Raw genomic sequence first — 8210 nt, 5'->3', positions numbered from 1 at the left:
TTGAAACCTTGTTGAGGTCTCTGTTGATCCTTCCATGAAAGATTTGGATGATTCCTCCATGAAGGATTGTAGGTGTTTCCATAGGGTTCTCCCATGTAAATCACCTCTTCTATTGAAGGGTTCTCAGGATCATAAGCTTCTTCCTCAGATGAAGCTTCCTTAGTACTGCTTGGTGCATTTTGCATTCCAGACAGACTTTGAGAAATCATATTGACTTGTTGGGTCAATATTTTGTTCTGAGCCAATATGGCATTCAGAGTATCAATCTCAAGAACTCCTTTCTTCTGACTAGTCCCATTGTTCACAGGATTTCTTTCAAAAGTGTATATGAATTGGTTATTTGCAACCATTTCAATCAGTTCTTGAGCTTCAGTAGGCGTCTTCTTCAGATGAAGAGATCCTCCAGAAGAGCTATCCAAAGACATCTTGGACAGTTCAGAGAGACCATCATAGAAAATACCTATGATGCTCCATTCAGAAAGCATATCAGTGGGACACTTTCTGATCAATTGTTTGTATCTTTCCCAAGCTTCATAGAGGGATTCTCCTTCCTTCTGTCTGAAGGTTTGGACTTCCACTCTAAGCTTACTCAATTTTTGAGGTGGAAAGAACTTTGCCAAGAAGGCATTGACTAGCTTTTCCCAAGAGTCCAGGCTTTCTTTAGGTTGAGAATCCAACCATGTTCTAGCTCTGTCTCTTACAGCAAAAGGGAATAGCATAAGTCTGTAGACCTCAGGGTCAACCCCATTAGTCTTAACAGTGTCACAGATTTGCAAGAATTCAGCTAAAAACTGATGAGGATCTTCCAATGGAAGTCCATGGAACTTGCAATTCTGTTGCATTAGAGAAACTAATTGAGGCTTAAGCTCAAAGTTGTTTGCTCCAATGGCAGGGATAGAGATGCTTCTCCCATAGAAGTCGGGAGTAAGTGCAGTAAAGTCACCCAGCACCTTCCTTGCATTGTTGGCATTGTTGTTGTTTTCGGCTGCCATTTGTTCTTCTTCTTTAAAGAATTCGTTCAGGTGCTCTAAAGAGAGTTGTGCTTTGGCTTCTCTTAGCTTTCTCTTCAAGGTCCTTTCAGGTTCAGGATCAGCCTCAACAAGAATGCCTTTGTCTTTGCTCCTGCTCATAAGAAAGAGAAGGGAACAAGAAAATGTGGAATCCTCTATGTCACAGTATAGAGATTCCTTTAGGTGTCAGAGGAAAAGAAGAGTAGAAGGCAGAAGTGGAAAATTCGAACTTAACAAAGAAGATGGAGTTCGAATTTTGCATTAAGGGATAGTGTTAGTCCATAAATAGAAGGATGTGAGAAGGAGGGAAGTGATTTTCGAAAATTAAGTGAGAAATTTTGAAAACATTTTTGGAAAAACATTACTTAATTTTCGAAAATGAAAATGGAAAAGAAATCAAGTGATTTTTGAAAAAGATTTTGAAATTAGAAATCAAAAAGATTTGATTGAAAACTGTTTTGAAAAAGATGTGGTTAAGAAGATATGATTGATTTAAAGAAAATGTGATTGAGAAGATATGATTTGAAAAACATTTTAAAAAGATTTGATTTGAAAATTAAAAACTTGACTAACAAGAAAAGATATGATTCAAACATTAAACCTTTCTCAACAGAAAAGGCAACATACTCGAAATGTTGAATCAAATCATTAATTGGTAGCAAGTATCTTTAAAAATGGAAAGAAATTGGTTTTGAAAAAGATTTGATTGAAAAATTGATTTGAAAAAGATTTGATTTTGAAAAGATTTTGAAAACTTAGAAAAAATTGATTTGAAAACAAAATCTTCCCTTCTAGCCATCCTGGCGTTAAACGCCCAGAATGGTGCACATTCTGGCGTTTAACGCCCAAAATGCTACCCTTTTGGGCGTTAAACGCCCAACCAGGTACCCTGGCTGGCGTTTAAACGCCAGTCTGTCCTTCTTCACTGGGCGTTTTGAACGCCCAACTTTTTCTGTGCAATTCCTCTGCTGTATGTTCTGAATCTTCAATTCTCTGTATTATTGACTTGAAAAGACACAAATTAAAAATATTTTTGGATTTTTAATAATAAGGACAAACCAAAATGCAACAAGAATCAAATAACAATGCATGCAAGACACCAAACTTAGCAGTTTGTATACTACTGACACTAACAAAATGAAAATGCATATGAGACACACAAAACACTCAAGTCAATTGAATTCAAAGATCAGAGCACGAAAATTATCAAGAATTACTTGAAAATCCTTAAGACACATGAATGAATGCATGCAATTGACACCAAACTTATGATGGGACACTAGACTCAAACAAGAAATATTTTTGGATTTTATGATTTTGTAAAATTTTTTTTTTGTGTTTTTCGAAAATATAAGTGTAAAAAGGTATCAAAATTCTTAATGAGAATTCCAGGAATCAGTGCAATGCTAGTCTAAGACTCCGGTCCAGGAATTAGACATGGCTTCACAGCCAGCCAAGCTTTCAAAGAAAGCTTCGGTCCAAAACACTAGACATGGCCAGAGGCCAGCCAAGCCTTAGCAGATCACTGCTCCAAAAGCAAGATTTGATAAAAATCAACAAGCTCTTGTGGTGATAAGTTGAAACCTCGGTCCAATGAGATTAGACATAGCTTCTCAGCCAGCCAGATTTCAACAAATCATCATGAAACTCTAGAATTCATCTTCAAGAATTTCGAAAAAAATAAATACCTAATCTAAGCAACAAGATGAACCGTCAGTTGTCCAAACTAGAACAATCCCTGGCAATAACACCAAAAACTTGGTGTTGTTGCCGGATCTTGGCACTGATGTTACCAAAAGCTTGCTCAAAACTTGAACAATCCCCGGCAACGGCGCCAAAAACTTGGTGCGCGAAATTGTGAACAATACTTTTTCACAACTCTCATAATCCCCGGTCATGAACCCCAAAAACTTGGTAGCTCAATACCATGGCATTACACAACTTCGCACAACTAACCAGCAAGTGCACTGGGTCGTCCAAGTAATAAACCTTACGCGAGTAAGGGTCGATCCCACGGAGATTGTTAGTATTGAAGCAAGCTATGGTCATCTTGTAAATCTTAGTCAGGCAAACTCAAATGGTAATGGTGATGAACGAAAATAACATAAAAGATAAAGATAGAGATACTTATGTAATTCATTGGTAGGAACTTCAGATAAGCGCATGAAGATGCCTTCCCTTCCGTCTCTCTGCTTTCCTACTGTCTTCATCCAATCCTTCTTACTCCCTTCCATGGCAAGCTTAAGCAAGGGTTTCACCGTTGTCAGTGGCTACCTCCCATCCTCTCAGTGAAAGCGATTGCATATGCTCTGTCACAGCATAGCGGAATTCATCTGTCGGTTCTCAATCAGGCCGGAATAGAATCCAGTGATTCTTTTGCGTCTGTCACTAACGCCCCGCCCTCAGGAGTTTGAAGCACGTCACAGTCATTCAATCATTGAATCCTACTCAGAATACCACAGACAAGGTTAGACCTTCCGGATTCTCTTGAATGCTGCCATCAGTTCTCGCCTATACCACGAAGACTCTGATCTCACGGAATGGTTGGCTCGTTTCTCAGACGAGCACTCGGTTGTCAGGCGATCAACCATGCATCGTGCAATCAGGAATCCAAGAGATATTCACTAGAGCCTTGATCGCTTGTAGAACAAGAGTGGTTGTCAGTCACCTTGTTCATGGGTGAGAATGATGATGAGTGTCACGGATCATCACATTCATCAAGTTGAAGAACAAGTGATATCTTAGAACAAGAACAAGCAGAATTGAATGGAAGAACAATAGTAATTGCATTAATACTCGAGGTACAGCAGAGCTCCACACCTTAATCTATGGTGTGTAGAAACTCCACCGTTGAAAATACATAAGCATGAAGTCTAGGCATGGCCGAATGGCCAGCCTCCCAATGATCTAAGAACTAAAATGTCCAAAGATGATCTAGAGATCTAAAGTGATCAAAAGATTTTTAATACAATAGTCCAAGGTCCTACTTATAGAAAAACTAGTAGCCTAAGGTGTACAGAAATGAGTAAATGACATAAAAATCCTCTTCCGGGCCCACTTGGTGTGTGCTTGGGCTGAGCAATGAAGCATTTTTCGTGCATAGACTCTTCTTGGAGTTAAACGCCAGCTTTAGTGCCAGTTTGGGCGTTTAACTCCCATTTGGGTGCCAGTTCCAGCGTTTAATGCTGGGATTTCTGAGGGTGACTTTGAACGCCGGTTTGGGCCATCAAATCTTGGGCAAAGTATGGACTATCATATATTGCTGGAAAGCCCAGGATGTCTACTTTCCAACGCCGTTGAGAGCGCGCCAATTGGGCTTCTGTAGCTCCAGAAAATCCACTTCGAGTGCAAGGAGGTCAGAATCCAACAGCATCTGCAGTCCTTTTTGGTCTCAGAATCAGATTTTTGCTCAGGTCCCTCAATTTCAGCCAGAAAATACCTGAAATCACAGAAAAACACACAAACTCATAGTAAAGTCCAGAAAAGTGAATTTTAACTAAAAACAAATAAAAATATACTAAAAACTAACTAGATCATACCAAAAACATACTAAAAACAATGCCAAAAAGCATACAAATTATCCGCTCATCAATTCTCCTCCCCAATTCTCTGAAATCTCAGTGAAGACACCAAGAGAAGCTCCAAAGTGCAAAAATAAAATTCAAAGCTCAAAGAAAGTGCAAAATTCAAAAGCAAAGCAAAAGGTCCTAATTACATCAAACTAGCTCCTATTTATACACTTTCTATTCTTGGATTTTGGGATTTGGATGGGCTTTTGATTTGGTGAAGAAATGAATTGAATTGGATTTTTAATTCAATTTTTGGCCCAAAATTAATAGCTTCCAGGAGGCTGCCCTGCCCTTGCGGAGGGCAGGGCAGGATTTGATGCTTGGTGCGTGCATGGTGCGGCTTGGTGCGGTCTTGGTGCGCAGAACGCTGCCCTGCCATCGCGGAGGGCAGGGCAGGAAAAATTGGTGCGCCAGATGGGTGCTGTGGTGCGCTGCTGGTGCTGCCAGATTCATTCCTTGGTGCGCCAGACTCGTTTCTTGGTGCGCCAGAATCATGCCACACAAAATGCTGCCCTGCCCTCGTGGAGGGCAGGGCAGTGTTTACAAACTGAAGTCCCGCGTTCGAATCCTGGCTGCTACACACGCTTATTCATTTTCTTTGGCTTTCTTGGCACGGTAATGGAACTTAGTTCCTTGCTTCCTCATGGTCCCGTGTTCAACTCTTGTGGCAAGCATTTGGAGACATTTTCCTTTGATTTTCTCCCCTTGTGAGCCCGATACTGCCCTTGTGGAGGGCAGGGCAACATTTTCTTCTTCTTGATTCCAAGGCACAGATTTGTGCTCTGCCCTTGTAGTGGGCAGGGCAGAGTTGCCTTTTATGCCTTGTTCCCTTATGTTGCCCTCCTAGAGGGCAGTGTGCCCTTGTGGAGGGCAATGCTTGCCTCCCCCATTGCATGCGGCACACTTTTCCTTCCTTTGACCACGCTTCCTTCTCCTTGGGTCATGCTTTCTTAGGCCACGCTTTTCTCTTTTATTCTTTTCTTCACCTAAAATAAACCAAAACAACCACTCCAAGTATCACTAAATTCATAAGGCTTATAAATTAATTAAAATTCAATTAAAATTAGCTTAAACCTCATGAGTTAACATTAATTTCATGGTGGTTGCTTGATTTAAAGAAGTTATGCATTTTCACTCCAAATCACTTACTTAGGATGCAAGAAAGTGTATAAAGACTAATAAAACAAGTGAAATTAGCTTGAAAAATGGGTATATGATGACTTGTCATCACAATACCAAACTTAAATCTTGCTTGTCCCCAAGCAAGCATCAAATTTAAGAGCAATTGAAATGAATTAAGAAAAGAACACATATCCTTATTAGGCATATAGCAGAACTTAATTTATGGGATCTTTATGCAGACAATGATAACTCAATTATTGTTGCTGTTACATAATATACATCTTTCCTCAAAGGCTTGCTAAACTTGCTATTAGAAGACTCACTTTTTAATTACTCCCTTGCTAACTTCTCTTGGCTTATAATGCTTAACAAGCTTATTATTCTTTTGGAGGTTTGGTGTCAAATGTTGCAGTAGTAGCCTTTGGCTTTATTTTCTTTTCTTTTGCTCAACATCTTTCCACCACAGACACATGGCTCACTAATTCTTCCTAGGATCATTGATGCCCAGCATCTCTTTGGATAACTAAATGTTCTGTATCTAAGTTGCTCTTTATTGTGGATTTTCAATTGGCCATCCCAAATCAGTTGATCTAAGTGACCGGGTTTTAAAATACCCCTTAGAATTTACTCATCCAAGCATATCTTAGTACAAGAACACCACAGGCATATGTCCTAGGGTCCAAGCTATTGGTGTCCAACCTTTATTCTTTGTTTTTCTTGCCATTTTGGCTTTTTCTTCTTCCTTTTCTTTCTGTTTTTGTTCCCAAGGGCTTTTTCATTATTGATAAGAGTCTTTGTAACAGCAAGCTAACTCATATTTGAATGAGAATGATATTATGCAACAATTTATTTCATGAGTTATGCATTTAATCAAACACATATACCACCACTAACTTCCATTCTTACTTATGCAACATTGGATATTTCACTTTTCAATTCACACAAATCTCTTTTATTTAGGCATGTGGGAAACAAAACAAAATTTCAAGCTAAGTGATGGATAACAAGCATTATGCAGATTTAGCATTTTTAACAAACAATTTCACTTGCAACTAGATAAACACTTTAGCAAGACATACAATGGTTTCCAGATTCAAAGCATTTCACAGCAGCAAGGATCAAGTTTAGATACAACCTTTGAAGTTGCATCCCTTTGATTCTTCCTTCTGTTGTGTTCTCTTTGAGTTAAGATGCATAATGTCTTCAATTGTTGACTCATGTCCTGCATAATTCTCAAAGTTGCTTGCTTCTCAAGCCCTTAATTATATGGTTAGTATGTATAAATGGAGTGTGACTCTTGGAACTGTTTTGGTGTGTGAACACCAAACTTAATTGTTTGCCACTGTCTCAGATGCAACAAGTGACCCATATTTGAAACCCTGTGTCCTTGCTAAAGGTTAATGAAAATGAAACTAGAAAACAATTAAACAGTTGAATAATGTGTTTGGTTGCTTGGAGTTAGCATCATGCAAGAGGTGAGAATGTGTTTTTAAATGATATTTTTGGTGGAACACCAAACTTAGAATCTTTCATTCTCCCTTAAATTGTTTTGGTGTGCAACACCAAACTTAGCTCCTTGCAATCCATACCAATTATTCAACATTTTTATTGAAAAAGCTATGAAAGAAAACTACCTCAGGTTGGGTTGCCTCCCAACAAGCGCTCTTTTATTGTCACTAGCTTGACATTCCTCCATTTCTACTTCAAGGCGGATTTAGGTTCTGGACTTTTTTTTCTTTGTTCCATTGTCCCCCTAGGTACAGTTTTGCTCTATGGCCATTTGCTGTAAACAGACTCTTTGTTGCTTCGTCTAGCAATTCAATACTCCCATAAGGAAAGACCTTAGTTACCAAGTATGGAGCAATCCACTTAGACTTAAGCTTGCCAGGGAATATCTTGAGTCGTGAGTTGTACAAAAGTACTTGTTGTCCAGGTTTGAATTCTTTCTTCAAAATCTTCCTGTCATGCCATCTCTTGGCTTTCTCCTTGTATATCTTGGTATTTTCATAGACTTCTAGCCTAAACTCATCTAGCTCATTCAGCTGCAGCAACCTTTTCTCCCCTGCTGCCTCAGAATCCAGGTTTAGAAGTTTAGTAGCCCAAAAGGCTTTGTGCTCAAGCTCTACAGGGAGATGACAAGATTTGCCATATAACAGCTGAAATGGGGACTTTCCAATAGGAGTTTTGAAAGCTGTTCTGTATGTCCAAAGTGCATCTTCCAACTTCCTAGCCGTGGCCCCTCCTTGCTTTTGTCTTAATCTTTTTCTCCTACCTGAACCAAAACAGCTAGCCTTAGAACATTAATATAGTCGTTGGCAATTTATTTGCAATAAAAAAAATTTGTTTTGGTTTGTTTAATTGTTATTTATTCTATATATATATATATATTTTTTTTTGGTCAATTGTGTCCCTTAATTAAAGATGCTAAAAGTTGGTGAACACCAAACTTATCTTTTATTGAGGGAATGGCTTAACAATGCAAACCATTCTTCACAATTGATGCATTTTA

General features: G+C 38.9%; 1 non-coding gene across 1 annotated transcript; it reads left to right on the top strand.

Annotated features, from left to right (window-relative positions):
* Positions 1 to 479: 479 nt before the first annotated feature.
* Positions 480 to 587, top strand: LOC112700550 (small nucleolar RNA R71). The gene has a single exon (XR_003153456.1). It is a non-coding gene; the product is annotated as a small nucleolar RNA R71 (small nucleolar RNA).
* The last annotated feature ends 7623 nt before the right edge of the window (positions 588 to 8210 follow it).

The sequence above is a fragment of the Arachis hypogaea genome, chromosome 6 (assembly GCF_003086295.3).
Source record: "Arachis hypogaea cultivar Tifrunner chromosome 6, arahy.Tifrunner.gnm2.J5K5, whole genome shotgun sequence".
Lineage (NCBI taxonomy): Eukaryota > Viridiplantae > Streptophyta > Magnoliopsida > Fabales > Fabaceae > Arachis > Arachis hypogaea.
Note: the sequence above shows the minus strand (reverse complement) of the source record. Positions and strands in the feature narration are given on the sequence as shown.